This window comes from Protopterus annectens, chromosome 7.part0 (assembly GCF_019279795.1).
Source record: "Protopterus annectens isolate FY-2018-M chromosome 7.part0, PAN1.0, whole genome shotgun sequence".
NCBI classification, from domain to species: domain Eukaryota; kingdom Metazoa; phylum Chordata; order Ceratodontiformes; family Protopteridae; genus Protopterus; species Protopterus annectens.
In genome coordinates, this window is record NC_056739.1 from 88,426,754 (window position 1) to 88,445,607 (window position 18,854).

General features: G+C 36.7%; 1 protein-coding gene across 1 annotated transcript in view; it reads right to left on the reverse strand.

The window, feature by feature from the left end:
• Nucleotides 1–18,854, reverse strand: part of SYT2 (synaptotagmin 2) — a 1,145,572-nt gene that overhangs the window by 590,934 nt on the left and 535,784 nt on the right. The window lies entirely within an intron of this gene.

Genomic DNA, 18,854 nt, shown 5'->3' on the forward strand with positions numbered 1-18,854 from the left:
ATTAGTATGCACTTCATGAAAATCTCCTTAACACATAAAAATATGATTGTAAATAACTCCATGTTATGGTTACTAAAGGAATTTTGTACTTTACCTATTACACCTAAACATATGGTTTGTTACCCATTAAATATTATTATTAGTTATCGTAACTTTATATTCATGCACCCTAAGTATAGGGAATGGAATTTTATTGTATTCCCTATAATGTATACTCAGGGTATGCTTTTGTCATCTACTTCTGAAGGAACTCATTTAGCTATAGATAATGATCTAAAGTACTGGCATCAGTTGATATCTGATAATAAATTTAAAAATCTAGATTTCTTAAAACAAGAATTTGATCTAAGAGAAACTTGCTGGTTAGAGGTTCAGACCTTTAGACAACATCTCATTAATAAAATAGATCTAATGTCTATAACAGTTAAAGAATCTATTCCAACACTGATTGATTACTTGATATTAAATTTACAACATAAAGTTTCTGATAAAGGTAAACTTTCCTACATACATAAAATTATCAGACAAGAAACTTTTTACAGTGTAGATTCATACTGGAATTATTTCACTTCTATTAATGGAGACCCACCAAATCAACAAGATAAACAATATATATTGGAATCTGCTTATAGAACTACGTCTTCCATTGTCTGGAGACTTTATACATGGAAATTTTACATAGATCTTTTTATACACCTTTGATGATGAATAAAATAAATAATAAAGATAATTTATGTAAGAGATGTAATGTAGAAATTAATGCTGACTGGGCTCATATGTTTTATGACTGTATAAAATTGAAAGAATACTGGAAGTCAATTAATGAATTTTTGCAGGCTCTTTTACAGATAATTTCATTATTTCTAAATCTCTTATATTATTCAACACACCTGTACCTCAAAGTGTTAAAAGGTTAAGCTTCCATTGTTATGGTCTATTCTAGCAGTGGCTAGGAAAATAATAACTAGAAATTGGATTTCAGATACACCTCCTTCGTTCAATGAATTTAAAATGTTATGAATATAGTGTGCCATATGGAAATAAACACAATTAGGACAAGAACAAATAGAAAAACATCTTATTATATTGTATGGGATAATTTACAAAATTTGTTAAAAAAATTTTAATTTCAATAGCATGGTATTTTAGTTTAATTAATTGATCTGATTGTAGTGGATGTCTTTGTAAATACTTTAGTTGTTTTGTTGAATATTATAATAATACCTATTTTTAATTACTTGTATAAAATTGTTATGATATTTCTCTTATATGTTAAAACAATAAACCTGTTTTGAAAAAAAAAAGAATGTCGGGAGTTACATATTATCAAAGTAGCTATACCATTGTGTGGAAAACACAGGTTTGCTTCACTTTTGTTGCATGCATTTGACATCACTATCAAGAAATTGTTTCTTAAGCATCACGACTTTGAGCAAGTCTGTTAAACAGACAGCAACTGTTTCTCCACTGATGTAAAAGGGTATATGTGGATCACTGCTGTACTCCAGCTAACAGCAGGAAAGAAAAAGAAGCAGTTTAATTTATTAAAAATGCTATGTACACTTCTGATCATAGCTCACCTCAGTTATCAACCCCGTTGCCTTACAACTTCTGAACCACAGCTGTACAGCAGTCCATTTCATTTTAACCGAGCCATTCAAAATACTTTGAATAACAGTTTACATTGTTTAATGCAGTCATTTCTACTGAAGTATATGAAATCTTCATTGACAGATTGAAAGTTTCCTATGGTAACAGGGTGTATTATGTGACACGGTTTCGTTTTGCTAACATCTTATTGAGAAATTTAGCTATTGTCAAACAGTGCACCACTGTGGAGTTACAGGAGCAATGAGGAGCGTCACCCCTAAATATAAAGTTTTACCCTTGCTCCTCTTCCTGGGGCATACCCACTGTGACAGAGTAAAGGTTACTTCTTTACAGACCCCTTTTTAGGTTAGGAGACCTGTTTCCGCACACACATAATGAATTATGGCAGTGCGGAAATGTGGTTGCGATAATATGTAAGTACCCAGAAATGTCTTAGAGAAACAGCTGCATTAATCATGTTAAGAAAAGTGTTATTAACGTGTATAACTCAAAAGTGCCATCATGAAGTGTATGAAGTGCTAACCACACCTCTGCCTGCAACATTTATTCCAGGAAGGTGGGACTAAAGGTTTTCATGCTGCTGGTATAGCTTTTCTAATATACACTCCGTAACAACTCCATTTAGCACATACAGGCATACAATCACTAACAGCTTTGGGTCATTATCCCTTGTCAAACTGACACTGACAGGGAGGAGACTGGGACCCATGTCAAACCACTGAGCTTTTCTGCCCTGTTATCCACTTGGGTAGACTTCAGAAATAGTTATGTGGACCTAAATAGTTTCAACTTGGTGTGTGTGTGTGGGTATGGGGGCTGAACCATTGCAGAGAGCCTGCTGATCTTTATTAAACTCACAGAATAGGAATATTTTCTTATCTTAAATTCTGGGGTACACACTGAAGATTGAACTCGTGTAGGATAGACATATGTCCTGCTTTAACAAGTTTAATCCTTCCAGCTTAGTAAAAACTAGAACAGTTTCTCTTCTTTTCTTGGAAAATGGGCACTATAAATATAGGAACCCAGCTTATCTATGATAAACACTACAAATCTAGCAGGATTTTTGCTCCTATTCTTCTCATTTGCAGTGCTGCCTTTCAACAGATAACCAAGTACAGTGACTCCAGTGCCTTTGATACAGAGGCTGAGCCAAACCTTGCATCACTACGATATCGGCCTTGTATTGGGCAGCTCACTACACTCATTAATAACCAAGACCTCCTTTGCTCTTTTCAGACGGTATCAGTTTCATCTCAAAGCCACTTCCCCAACTCTTGGCCCTGTCATCAAACATTTATCCAAATTTATTGGCCACTTCCCTCATTTTTCGTTAAAAGTTGTGACATTATGTCAGATTAATCAATGGTAAATAATATTTCTGGTTATAAATATCCAGGATATGATGGTTTATTCCCCAAATTCATTAGTCAGAGCATAACAACACCACCATTACCAAAGATCTAAAAACAATGATAGACAATAGTTTAAACTTTGTCTGCTGTGCTTCTCCCAAACGCCAGTAAAGCACATTCTGCAGATTAGTTGTTTATTTTCCTGATATAATTGGACTGGATCTTTCAGTTTCAAATATACTATGGTTGAATTATATTATGATATATAGGGACACTGGACTGTACAGTGATGTAGCAGTTAGCACTGCTGCCTCACAGCAAGAGGTTCCCCTGTTTGATTCTTGACTAGGGTGACTTGACTGGTGTGTGGAGTCTGCATGTCCTCCCTGCATTTGTGTGAGTTTCCTCCGGGTGCACCGGTTTCCTCCCACATTCCAAAGACATGCAGTAGGTGGATTGGACACTCTAAATTGGTCCTAGGTGTGTGTGTGTGTGTGTGTGTGTGTGTGTGTGTGTGTGTGTGTGTGTGTGTGTGTGTGTGTGTGTGTGTGCGTGCGTGCGTGTGCGTGTGCGTGCATGCGTGTGCGTGTGTGTGTGCGTGTATGTGTGTGTGTGCATGTGCATGTGCGTGTGTGTGTGTGTGTGTGTGTGTGTGTGTGTGTGTGTGTGTGTGTGTGTGTGTGAGGATTGGGGCTTGGGCTAGCAACCTGACCCCATAAGACCCATACCTGCTACAGAAACAGCGAGTGTTGATGGGTGCTCATTGCCCACTGTGCCATATGCACGGGAGCGAATCCAGGATATGGGGACACAAAGGACCTCGGTGTTTTTTCTAAACTGCCTATTTAGCAAAACATTTTGATAGTCCATTTTTGTAGCTGAATGGAAACAATCTGTTATAAGCCAGTTTAAGAAAATAGGGATACTGTTCTGGAGGAACAGAATTATCTTTCTTCTGCCAATATGGATCAATTAATAGAAACAAAAAGTAGTTTTTAAAACTCTTCAGTAGGAGTTGAAGGCTTTAGGATTGTATCCACTTACAGGATGCTTTCACAGTCAGTCAACTGTAACATGTAATTAAATGCCAATATAATTGGAAGTGACCAAGGCTTGCAGCTGGCTGTTATTTTTTTGTATTCCCTGTGGTTGCAGTGACCACATGAAACTAATTTAAAATGCATAGGTTGGATCATTCTATACAGTTAGTTGGCTGGAGAGCTAGGTGTTTAGGGAGCAAAGAAAGTTGTCTCAGTGCAATAAACAAGGAAGTGGTTTGTACTCCTTCACTTATAGGATATCACAAAGCAATATGCCGGCATGTCATCTGTTTTCATTGAAGAGATACCACAAAACTACACTCTAGGAACTTATTGTTTTACTTTATATATTCAGATCTTTATGTCAATGATTCAGTTTTTCATGCCATTTATGTTGATATTAAGATGGACAAAATCTTCCAAGGTCAGAATTTTAGAGCAAATTTACAGCCTTAAGTAAATCTATTTAATGAATAGGCTAAAGTAAATAATTTAAATATTAATGTTAACAAAACTAACGTTATGTATTTTGGAAAACTTAAGTGTCCGTCTCTATACATTATTAATTACAAGTTGGTAGATGGAGTTGAAGTATTCTAAGATCTTGGTGTTTATTATGGACTTGACATCTCCCTTTACTGTCCACATTGAAGAAATGCATAGAAAATGTTTTAAAATTATTAGATAAATATAACGAGGAATATTTGTTTTGTTGCCTGGGGATAAACAAGTCATTGAAATCAGGTTCACGTGAACTAAGAAAAAAAAAAAAACAGCCTCTCCATCAAGATGTTTACCAAGACTAATGAAACTAAAACCACATAAATCAGGTAGATCAAAAATGGACCTTCATTAACTAAGTAAATGCATTCATTTCAATTCATTACAAGAGACTTCTTTAGACAATTGAAAGTATTTTTAAAACCGGTTAAACAATGATACAAAAGAGCATACAACAAACTTTAGGATGCTTCCTCATGTACCAAGTGAACACTGGCATGCTCATTCAGGCCTGATGAAGCACAATAATTAAATATTCACAGGTATATTATCTGTAATCTAGTATTCACAGGTATATTATCTGTAATCTAGTATTCACAGGTATATTATCTGTAATGTAGTATTCACAGGTATATTATTTGTAATCTAGTATTCACATGTATATTATCTGTAATCTAGTATTCACAGGTATATTATCTATAATCTAAGTATATTATCTGTAATCTAGTATTCACAGGTATATTATCTGTAATCTAGTATTCACAGGTATATTATCTGTAATGTAGTATTCACAGGTATATTATTTGTAATCTAGTATTCACATGTATATTAGCTGTAATCTAGTATTCACAGGTATATTATCTATAATCTAAGTATATTATCTGTAATCTAGTATTCACAGGTATATTATCTGTAATCTAGTATTCACAGGTATATTATCTGTAATGTAGTATTCACAGGTATATTATTTGTAATCTAGTATTCACATGTATATTATCTGTAATCTAGTATTCACAGGTATATTATCTATAATCTAAGTATATTATCTGTAATCTAGTATTCACAGGTATATTATCTGTAATCTAGTATTCACAGGTATATTATCTGTAATCTAGTATTCACATGTATATTATCTGTAATCTAATATTCACAGGTATATTATCTGTAATCTAGTATTCACAGGTATATTATCTGTAATCTAGTATTCACATGTATATTATCTGTAATCTAGTATTCACAGGTATATTATCTGTAATCTAGTATCCACATGTATATTATCTGTAATCTAGTATTCACATGTATATTATCTGTAATTTAGTATTCACATGTATATTATCTGTAATCTAGTACATAACTACATCTCTACATGCATCCAAAGTAACTTGTTAAAAAAAAGAAACTGTTAAAATAGGCGCATGGTATTGAATGTATAAAAAGCACAAGATAGTATAAAACCATACCACACAAATGACCTTACTTTCACATAGCATCCCTAATTTTAAGTCATATTTTGCCCTATCCATTCTAAAATGTGTGATTTTCTGATAAATCACTAAGGACAACGGTCAGTCAATAATGCCAGTCATTAGAGTTTCATACTCTTGCAAATCTCATTTTTCTATTAACTTTTTAAGTAAAATAGAGTGAAATTTAAAAGGTTTCCCTGATTTACGTGCCTTTGTCCCACTATAAGTATTGTCTTTGTCCAGTATTCTTGAGCAAACAAGGTAAGAAGTATGTAAAACATTAACAGAAGCATAGTTAAAATAATTGGGTGCATCATAACCTTTACCTGTATTGTCAGAGGAAAAAAGAAGGTGAATTGGCTATGAACCTAAATTGTTTGCATCTATTAGAAGAGAGTGCTTCTTTCACACTTTTCTTCAGCAAAGATCCAGGGGGCTGTAACACAGAATATATGTCTGTATATGCACCTGCATTGCCCATATCCCTCAGAAAGAGATAAGCAGACCTAGCCTTGTTATTCCTCTCTTTCCCCCCAATACCAGCTCCTTAGTTTCCCAGTCCACTAATTGGAATGCAGATTGCCTGCAACACAGTCAAGACTGTGATTTCCCTTCTATGTGCCAGTAATCAAGGAGCCTCAATCCTCACCACTGACACTGGTGGGGAATGTTCAGTTAGAAGAAAAATAGATACACATAGCACATAGTAATTTCAGATGCAGCTCCCTGCACCAAGAACAATTTCCCTTAAGAGCACACAGGCAGCACACCCAGTTGTGGGGCTAGACTTTTCCTTGCCAGGCTGCAAATAAGACTCTACCTTTCTCTCTGTAGAAACCAGTGTTATGTGTCTTTGTTCCAAGTAGCTGGCACACACACACACCTGAGAAAGGCTGGCACAGATTTACCAGCTATGGCCCCTTTGCTCAGACTATAAGGTAGATTCACTGCCAACAAGCTACTTTAAGGCTCTTACCAGGGTACCCAATTAATCTTAGTAAAATTAATATTATACAAATGGTAGTATTAGCCAAGTAACAAGACTTTCAGGAGAATAAATCCCACAGTGGCACCAAATAAATGCACTTAGTCTCAAAGGTTAAACTATTTTCTAAATGATCAGCCACAATGAAAGGTATAGATATATTTAATAATAAATAGTACAAGAGAAAACGTGAAAATACTGAATATCTATTTACAATAAACATCAGAATTTCAATTCACAGGAAATATAAAAAAATAACACAGATGGAAAGACTCAGACAGATACAGAAAAACAATACTTTTAGCTAATCTCACTATTTTCCTAACTGACTGAAGAATTACAATTCCCTGATTACTAAAGCAAGGCAAGATGAAGTGGATGAGTGTCTTGTGTCAGTTCCAATAACAGAGTGCTGAATGTCTTTATCACATCTTTCACTAATATCTAAAATAATTTCAGTGCTGGCTATAGAATGATATCACTTCTGGTCACTTGACTCTGTGGTTCCCACGCAACCCCCCCTGACTAGAAGCTGAACCAGAATCTAGCACAGATGCATCACAATACATACCTAGAGCTTTGCTAAGGCAGCTGAAGACTGTAAAACCATTCCAGTACTTTATTCCTTCTTGTAGAGACTAACCAGCCATTTTCTGGCTGCCCTGGATAGCAATTAGTTCACCACTAAGAAAAATAAGAGCAAGATCCCAGACCAGACATTGTATCTCAGGCTGCATTCATGCCTGTGAGGCAACATCTTTATGGCCGAAACCAAGTCATTTAATTTCAAGCTATTTTTCTTAAGGTAAGCTTGGATGAGTTTAACCTCTTCACTTCCAGCATCCTCTATTAACATATATACATTTTAGCAGTTACCACAATACAGCCTGACATACATGCATATTTCTTTTATGTCCAGCAGGACCTACTGTTGATACATTTTTGACACAAACATCTCTACAAATCAGCAAAAAACAAATATAATGGTGTAGGTAAACCATTCCTCCAAGAAGACTGTCATACAAAAAGCAAGCAGCAAATATTCAACAGGACCTTCACTTGCTATGGTGGACAGAATTGCTGTGTCATCACATTTCTTTACCCTTAAAGTACTTTCAGGAGATGTGTTTGACGGATGCTGTTCATGTTCATCTTTATCTGGCCATTCACCAACTGATGAAAGTTTTGCAGTTTATAAACCATTTGTGATGGTTATAAAATAGAAGCGTAATTCTCAGCCTGGCCTTTGCCGTGACATAGCAAAAGATCCTTTTTTGTGCACTAAAGATTCTCTGTTCCAGTCACTGATTGCAGACAAGTGACAAAGTAATACAAGGTTGTGAAGAAGGTAGGGATACCCTTTTAGCAGACCTTTTATTATCATCCTTCAGTGGATGTCCTGTCCCCTCCCTGTAAATGATGTTGGCTTACATTCATTGGTCTTGAATGTTTTGTTTACTGTATCCAGCAGTGGTGTTTAACTGGGAAAAGTACTGTATGAAATAGATGATGCTACACCTTTCCTTACGCTGAGCTGAGGAGTGTTTTAGCCAATTACTTTATATCAGATTTATTTTATTGTAGTTAAATGAAAGATTGTGCTGTTTTGTTAAGACTGCTACTTGTGTTAGACCACTATGAGCTGTTACCAACAGTTTTCATTTATCTGTACTAGTGTTTAAGCATGCAATGAGTATATTTAAATAAGGGGGTATGGGTGGTGTGGGGGCTTGCTGTCAAGAAATGAGTTTTAGGTGTTTCTCTTCTGAGGCAATGCCCATTTTATTACAATCTGTCTCCTGTCCACTGATCATTATATTTATGAAGACACAGCTTTGCCTGCTGGTCCCCATGGGGGAAATGCTGATACCAGGTCAAGGAGCATAATACTAAAAATAAATATCAATACTAGAATAAATGATGGATTACATTATAGAAATACCTCTGAGATTATGGAGGAAACATCCCATTATTTTTTTATTTATCTTGATGTGTGTATGGAGAATAAAAAGTATCAGCTTGAGATTATAGTATTAAACTTTCTTGAAGACCAGTAAGCCTTAAGCAAGCAAGCAAGCAAAACACTCCTCTGCCGCCACTAAATGACAAAAAAAACACTGTGTAGAGGTGAAGAACCAGACGTAACGAATTTTGCACATTTATTTAAATATACTGAGCGCTTTCATCCCTTTTCACATTTAAAATGGACTTCATCAGAGTATGTCTTTTAAATCACACAGAAGCTGATTTTATACTTAAAACAGCCAATTGCAGTGGTCTAACTTTACATATCATTAATAGTGAGTGAATAGTTAATATTGTCTGATGAAGTGGCTTTGGCTGCAAAAGCGCTCACCTATCTGTCTTTGGAATAAATACTTTGGATTTTTAATGCTGTGTTCCGTTGTCTCCTTTGCTTCTTGCTTTTTGTATCTCTACAAATCAGTTTGATATACAAATGACATCAAATTATTTACAAAACTCCAGCTAGCTATGCTGGCATATGTTACACATGCACTGCCCTACTCTCTCTAGCTCACATCATCACAAAGGCTTTATCCATTTACAACAGCTAAGCTGATGCAGTTGTAGTGCCATTAATTAGACTTCTGAGAGGGTGGTACACAACTGGAAAACTATGCTGGTTTCAGTTAATAACATCATCAGCTAGATAGGCATCATGATACAGCTGTTATAAAATCTGGTTCCCTGGCACTAGACTTTTACTTTTGGAATATCTAATTCCAGTCAGCATGTCTGTTTACTCCAAGGAGATGACTGCACCATTTTATATGTCACTGATCCAACCATTACTAACACAGTGCTGCATTTTGTAGTCTGAACAAGCCACCTCAAACAGCTTGAAATGCTACAATGATTCTTTACTAGAAAAAACATACAGTTGGAAACTTGAACTATTTAGGAATCCTTTAAGAATCATCATTATATTGCCTTTCTTATATGTCACTTGGAAATTACCTCTGCCTTATCTCTAAAGTAATGACTGATCTGGTTCTGTTTGTACCTAGAGCATACTGCTGGACTACTTAGAAAACCTAATAATAAAGATAAATATTAATAACAGAAAAAAATATAAAGGATGCATTTAACAGTTCCTTCCAAGGTTATAGAATAAGCTACTCCTTAGAATTAAAAAAATAGACCACTAACTTCATTCAAAAATAATCTCTATGTATATATGGAAAGTAGAAATCATTAATGTGCTGTTATGATGCAGATAACTATAGATTAGATGGTAAAATTTGATGTTAATTGCTGCAGCATGGCTTAGACCATATTAACAATTGGTACAAGGACAATGGTCTCAAATTAAATGTAAAAAAATGTATCATAGTTCATTTTGGTAATTTCACTTATCACATATGAGATGTACTCCTGCAATCAGACACTGCTGTAAGGGATCTGGGTCCTCTTGCTGATAATTCCTTATTTGACCATTATGTCTCCACAGTAGTTTGGAAAGCCTTTTATCTAGCTGATCTAATTTCCAAAGGCACCTCCACAAGATCCAAAGAAATCTTAATTCCCCTTATCTTATCAGACCCATTATTGAATATAAAACACCTTTTTGCATGTATGTCACACAGCTTGAGAAACCTCAGAAATTCATAACTAAAAAGATCAGTGACCTCGAAAATCAGGAAAGACAGAGAGCTCTTTCTCTGTACAGACTCCCCTGTGGAGATCTATGTCTAGCCCTTTTCTGCCATGAAAGTTCCAACCCTGTTTGATCTCCTGTTCCTTCTCAGAACTAATGGAATATCAAATATTCAGTTAAAGGAACTAAACCTTCATCAGCAGTTAAATAAGACACGTTGGCATGATAGATTCATATTGCAACGTATCCCTCAGATGTGGAACAAACATCTGCTACATGTCAAGCAGAGTAGCATCACTGTTACCTTCAAAGTAAACCTAGACAATTGGATAGGCAGCCTCAAATTTTCTCCTAGTTTATCTTGTTTTGCCCTTCTTGAGGCTGTAGGGAAATTCTGAATACGATTTTTTGTTGCTAGGCTTCAAATGGTCTGCAGACCAATTGCCTAGTACTTGCCTATGAATCTATGACAGTCGAGCTTCTTTGAAGTCCAGTAGGTGATAAGTTTTACAACTGAAGCTTTGAACACACTAAGATTTATAGCACGTATATCATTAATATTTATTTTCTTATGAGGTATATTTCCTGAAATATGAGATCTGCAACATTTGTTCCCATCTCCAAGGTAGCCCAGGACGCCACCTTGACACCTACAGACCAGTCTGCCTTTTATCCTATATATCCAGAATCACAAAATATGATTTGAACAGCACTCAGAGAACATCTGAAGAAGTGTGCCGCATGGTGGCAAAAGAAAAAGAAAATGTCATAACACCAGTATTGTGCTTTTGAATTTCATACACAATGTATACAGAGACATGGTTGGTGGTGTAATTACCTTAGTGGAGCTGTATATCTGAATCTCTGTGCTTACAGAAAAAATGAACACTGTTAAGCAGTGCTAAGACTACTCACTACTTCCGTGTTTATTTGTAAGAAAAAATTGATAGGGTGAAAGTAGGTGACAGCCTTTGTCCACACAGCCATAAAAGCAGGCTTGTGTAGGTGTCATGACTGTGTTCTTTGCTGTTTCTGTTTTTATTAATTTCATTATTACTTAAGATTAGCATGTTGAGGTGCACTGATGTGCCTGCAATTTGCACTCTGACAAAGACATTAGAATTATTGAAAAACTTCTAACCTGTCTGTTCTTCAAATATTTCTTGGTTGCTGGAGAAAGTACTCACTATTAAATTCTGAAAAAAAAATGAAGCTGTACTGTTTGGGGCATAAGGACTCCCCTCATATGTAGTATGTGGGGTAGCAGCTGGGATCTGCATGCAGTCTGTCTCCATCTGAATATCTAGGGGAATGACTTACTTCAGATCCGACCTTTTCTGAGCATGTCAGCAAACACAGCAAGCAAATTCTAAAAGTGAAAGCTTATTACACACTAGTTTTTTAATAAACAAAGGTGGAACTACTGCTGGCAAGGAAGCCCTAAACCCTTTTCTGGAACAGTGATGACTTGCAAAGCAATCTAACATGCAAGCATTTCAAGCTGATGTAAATAAGACTGGCTCATTGTCAGCTGACACAGAAGACAGCAGCATAATTATGCCTTGGTGAAGGTACACTGTCAGGTGGCCACAGTGGTGCAGCGGTTAGCATTGTTGCCTCACAGCAAGAGGTTCTCCGGTTCGATCCTCAGCTGGGGTGCCTTCTGTGTGGAGTCTGCATGTCCTCCCTGTGGTCGCATGGGTTTCCTCCAGGTGCTCTGGTTTCCTCCCACATCCCAAAGTCATGCTGTAGGTTGATTGGACACTCTAAATTGGCCCTAGGCGTGAGTGCGTGCATGTGTGTGCCTTCCGTGGAAGGATGGGAGCTGGGCTGGCAACTGAACACTGTAAAACTCTACTGCCAATCATGAGTGGACAGGTGATCTGCTGTGGCGACCCCTAACCGGGAAAAGAAGAAGATACACTGTCATCTTATCCATCTCAAGACAAAACTTCAGGTAGCCTCTTGCATGTCATTCATTATTCTGCCCTTCACAAAAAATGTAGTTAAAAAACTATACTGAGATGTTAACATTCTTCCAACCCATCATCCCTAGCCCTTAAGCACCCTAAATTAGTCCTGGAAATTTGTGAACACAGGTCTTGCATTTTCTTTAAAAGGTCCTAAAATATGGAACTCAAGTCTGTGACACTATTTGGAAATCTTAAACTTCCCAAGATTTTTTCATGTATCCTAATGACTAGTTGTTTGCTGTTACGAAACCTTACTGCATTGCAGGAGATGCCCAGAAGTTTTCTTTCTTTCTTTACCTAACCACCTTTTTTTTCAGCATTAACTATTACTGATATAGACAAGGAAAGTAATTTACATTCTCCAGTTTTGGTGGTGGTGTTCCATAATAATCTGCTTTGTTCTTCACATTTTTGTATTTCTTTTTCCTGAAATTTGTAATGCCAAAAAGGGTCGAGCCTACCTACCTGGAAAATAAATAGATAAATTAACATGTGCTTTTAACTACTGTTTTATTTTCAACAGTAGTGTTATTTATCTGTGCAAACTTTAACTTTATTTTCTTCCCAAAAGTTACATTAACAGATTCAGGCAGAGTGTTACTGACCCACGAGGTAGGATTAAGACAGAAGTGAATTGTCACTGGAGCATGTGAAATTGTTTCTCAGTATTTGCTGTATTCTGTATTTTTTCTTATGTGAAATGCACTTCGTTATGTACCTTATGAGAGTCAGTATAAATCTGTTTACACTAAGCAGATAGGTTCACAAGGTGGGCTCACTTTACATTGTGACTTAAACATGGCTAGCAGCCAGCTTTCAAGATCTGTATTTTAAGGGTTAATCCTTTGTAGAGTATACCTCAGGTTTCCATGACAGCTGACACAGGAAGGAGAAGGGGTCTGATGTGCTCAGTCTGAATGGGCTCCCACTGGTTGTTTGAGCATGGCTAAACCAACAGAAATTGTGATGTGTCCATTTCATAAGAACATCAAAGCTGTGTAGTAACTTGTATCTGTAAATATATTGATGAGCATGGGGGTCACCTATGCAGTTGTGTCATACCTCTCAACTGTCCCTGATTTTCAGGGACATCCCTGATATTGACTCAAATTTTAACTCTGTCCCTCTTAATCCCTCCTAAAACTAGTGACTTTTGGAGGAAAGGTGGTGAATTACACTCAATGAATAATGACAATAATTAAGAGTTATAAACTTCTTTTCCTTCAGATAATGTGTATTAATTCATATGCTGTGATTCTGTCAATGTTTCAAGTTAATAGCACTAATATTTTAAAAGTGTCCCTGATTGTCCCTGATTTTTTCTTGACTTGTCCCTGATTCTGTTGAAATTTGTCCCCAATTGGTTGAGAGGTCTGAGTTGTGTGTGTCCATCCAAGCTGTGCTGCTTTGGTATGAGCATATCTGCTGGCCAACATACGGGAAGTCTAGGCATAAGCACTCCTTCCACTGCTGTCACAGGCTCTGTTGCAAATTGCCTTCTGCAAAATGAGGCCTGCATAAGTGACTACTGAACAAGATACGTCTGTTTCTGACTTCAGTAATCCCAGCAGATTAGGACAGCTTTTGGTCCTACACAGACATTACTTTACTAGAGACATCTGGTCAGAGGTCATTATACCTGAAGGTGGTTGAGCCTTCTTTGAGATTGTTAGGGCTGAACCTGTCTAATGCAGAATGGGCCTGTAAAGAATTTATCTTGTCAGGATTCTAATACAGAGAGATTCTGTTTATTGACACGATGGGTCGCTGCAACAGTTGCTTGGTCAAGCATATACTTCCTGCAGCCACATATTAATTTTGGACCTAGTAAAGGACAGAAATTCAAGATCAGTAAAACACTGGCAGTCTCCTGATACCCAGAGCATATGAGTGGCATGCTTACCTGATTGTGAGATTATGTAAAAACCTACTCTTGTTGGTAGCAGGTGGCACAGGACTCCCACCCACTCAGAATTCTATGTGAAGTGTGAGGATTTGGAGGCCACTGTCCCTGAGATGAATGAGAAACATGAATCTACTTCTTCCTCTCCTCTGCCAGTCACCCTTCATTTAGAAAGGTTCTCAGGCTGATGAGAAATAGCCTGAACTGGCCTTCACCTGCAGAATATCTAAGGAAGAAGCTTGAGGAGTCCTGGGTCATCATTGTCATAGTGACAGTTGTTAAGGATGCTATACAACAAGGAGGATGCCTGTACAAGCCCCATCTGATTGGGAATGAACCCTTTACTATGCATCCTCAGACTGATTGTTATGTGATCTTTTTGTATCCAGTGTTGGCCCCAGAGATTACAGCACTTTACTATAATATCCCCTGATAAGATCTAATGCTTTGGACAGTTGTGGTAAGAAAGTGTACTACTGTACAGTGTTGAGGTTTAGGGGCCTCAATTTTTCATCACACTTCTCTAAGTTCTGGCCTTACCTTATAGGCAAAGTCCAGGAAAAGCTTTAGGACTTTCCTGAGTCTTACCTCAAGAAGGACCTTGTAGAGATGCTTATGATGGCTAAAAATATGGGGTGTAGGCATAAGTGTGTGCATGGTCAGGGTGATATGGCAAATGCTGGATTCACCATGAGAATTCCAAAGTGTGAGACACGGTAATGATTTTAGACTAATGTTAAATTATGAAAATAGGAATAGCTTCATGGTTTCTTCCTTTTCTATGAGGTGGTGTGATTTCAGGGAGGAAATTTGGTGTGTGGGTCATTGCTCCTACAAGGGGTGTAGGGAAACTCTCTTTTCCAGGAAGAAGAAAATATTTTTTTTACATACTTTTGTTTCATGATTTAACATTCAATGAAGACTGCCATGCTTTTTTATCTTACAGTGATCTACAATAGAACATTAAAAAGGTCCTCTCTTTACTAGTAGCTTACAAATAAACTCCTAGGAGCTCACTTTAAGGAAGAAGTGCTTTTTGGTCATGTAGTCCAGCAGCACCCAGGGTCAGCAATCTTCTTCACTAGAAACAAGCCCTTATCATTGTAGAGGGCCATTATGATGCCCTATGTTCTACCTTGTCTTCTTCTGCCAGGCCCAAGTAGCTACACAAGACAGAGTCCTCCATGTCATTTGATGAATTTGCTAAAGCATTACAAAGTTTCTGCTGCCACCAGATAAGTCACCCAAAGGATGTGCACTACTGGCTACTTCACAGCACTCCTGACTTCAGTCTTGGGCTGTTACACAGTTCTCATAGTTTGCCCTACTTTGAAAAACCCTTTCTAGGGACTGATGAGTTCCACACATGGTTGCTCATGGCCATATCCTGGAATAATTAGTCCTTCCTAGAAAATACTTTACTGGCTGATCAATACATCACACTATAACTTTTAGGCAAGGCCTAAACCTTACTGAAGAAAGAGGACATACAAGCTGTCTTGTTTTTCAAAGGAAGTACAGTAGTTTTAATCTAACCTGTTCCTGGTCCCTAAAGAGTCATATGTTTTCCATCTTCTCTTGGGACTTGGTGACTTCAGCATATCTTGTAGGTCTGGTCACCTGGCCATGGCACCTGCCTTTGCTTCCACATGGTACATGGATGGTGACACTGAACATGATGGATACCTTTACGCTCCTCACTATGTGAGGTCCATACACGATATTCCTCTGGTTCATCTTAGCATCACATATAGTACAAAGTGTTGTAATCTGTCCTTTCTTTAGCAGCCAAAGTCTTGAACACAGTGTTGGCTTTGGTGGCCAAAGCCTAGCAAAAGAAAAATGTCTTACTAGATTCCTGGCCTTTGGTGGCCTCATTCAATGACTGCCTGGAAATGTCCCTGCAGTGGGTGTTTATTTGACTATAATTCCTGGCTGTTGCTAAAAAATTGTAGGAAGTCCTCTCCTTTAAAGGCATGAAGATAGGCAGTCTCCAGCATTAATCATTCCTGCAATCAGAGAGGATCCAGGAGGTTATGGAATTATTTGGCTGGGTGACAGTTTATTAGGATCTAGTCCCAGATTCTACTGCACCATTTGTGCCCAACTATTGTCGCAGTCTTCATGGAACCTCTGTATACCCAGTTATATAGGTGTTGCAGTGAATGGTGATACATCAGTAGCTGCAGAGCCACTATGAGCTGACAGTCTTTTCTCTGGTATCCTATCCCTGTTGTTGGACCCTGGAATGGTGGATTACTGTCATCCTGCTGGTGAATGTCCTTTTTGTAAACAAATCCATTGCAGATTTTCATGAGCGATAGATACTTTGCTTTGCTTGCAGGGTGAGGAGCTTACCTTAACTCTGCAGGGATTGTGGTCATCCTTGAAAGGGTGCCCTACATCAGCAAGTCAGAAATGAGAGCAGTGTTGTCCCTAAAGGGTTGAAAATAAAGCTGGTTATGGTCCCTCTTCTCACCTGGTTAGACAATGAGTCTGATGTGTGTTACTTAAAGCAGTAGGGTACAAGGACATAGCTCCTTTGCAAAGAGACAACAATAATCTGACAGTGTCCATTAGACTAGGGCACAAGTACTGATTCACTGTGTATGGTGTTATTTTTATCTTTTCTCAAGTAGTTGTGTGACTGTAAAGTTAGGATATATAATTAAGGGGGGTTTAGAGGCAAAGCCCCTATATGGGGAAGTGTAGGGGGCTTGCCTCCCTGAAAAAAACACTGTTTTATAATTTATTTTCTTATGTTGAATATTTTCAATGATTTGTGATTCAGTGACATGGAGTTCAGTCAAATGCATTTTTAGTCAATTGCTTTTCAGTTAAATTCTTTCAAATATTTTATTTTCAGTCAGATTCTGTTCCAGCAAATGATAGTAAACCAAAATCAGCAACCACAAGGTTATATATATTTTGACAAGCAATAAGTCTTCTTCAAGATTAGATTTTTTTTTCATCTAGAAAGTTTAATACATTGATTAATTAATATGGAAATATTTCCAAGATAGATTTTTGATCATTCACATGTGGCAACTTTGAAGTTGCAAAACATTTTAAATAGAAGAACACAATGTTAGTAAAGATATTTGTGTAATTTATCATAAGGAAATACAAACTGCAATTGATACTTTCTGTATGATTAAAGAGTCTGAGGAAATTCCCTTCACTCATGTGTGGGCTTTCTTTAAGGCTTACATAGTATGGATTTTGTTTTAATAGTCAGTTAAGGGAAGAAATAAAAGGAAGGCAATGGATGATCTAATTGAGTAAGTTTCACTCATTGGCTGTTATAGGAGATTAACCCGGTTAAGTATGTTCAAGAGCATTTAGAAAAAAAAACATTTTTTGCTAAACTTATTGAATGTAACAGTGAAGGCGGATCAGGTGAAACTAAAATGTAAACATATTTTGTATGGCTCTTTTTTAATGAATCTTTGGGGAAATTTTAAGTAAGAACTTTGTCCAAGTTTTAAGCATGGGGGCAATCTAATTACAGATTTTGCAAAGATTTTTTTGGTATTTGAATTATATTATGATCAGATATGTAACTTCACAAAAAGGTAAACTCTTAATTGATGACAGAATGTGTTTACATTTTTGTTATAATATTAAAGATCCAGAACTGTTGGTTTTTATTAAAATGTGGAAACATTATTTTAAATGGAATAATCTAATCAAGCCACATTTTTCAAGCACTCACAATTTGGTATGGCAATTAAGATTTTCCACCAGGTGTAATTCCTATAATTTATCTACATCACAGGATCTATAACTGACAATTTTGAAAAAACTTACCATTAAATATAAATTATCAGTTCTTAAATTTATATTTCCCATTGTTTAATCTTCTTCTCTCACTTTGGCTGCCTATGACAATTAAATAAAAATCAAATAATATTCAAAGAGTTGAATTATTTTTCAAAAGACTTACATTTTCTGAATGTTACTGAATTTAAGAAATAAATTTTAAATCATACCTCATTATGTGAAAATATGACCAGTAGAAGAGGTAAGATGTTGTTTTGCTTTTTTTCCTCACGAGATTTATCCATCTCATCATTTTACAAAAAACAAAAAGCCATAAGTCTTCTTTATAAAGTCATACAGTCTTCAGAGTTGTAAGATCTTAGAGGGATTTGAGGAAAATGGAATTTAGTATTAATACATCCCTTGGATTTTCCAGAATCATTATATTTGTGGAAATAGTGCTGTGTTTAGATAAAATCTTACAGAAACATAGTTATTCAGCAAAAGATTCTTCTAAGAGCTTAATTAATTCCACAGGGATTGAGTTAGCCTTATCAAAATAAACATTGTTGGCATGGATGTGGTTTGATAGGCACATAGAAGCATGTTTGGAGGGATAATCCACATTTTTTATGATGG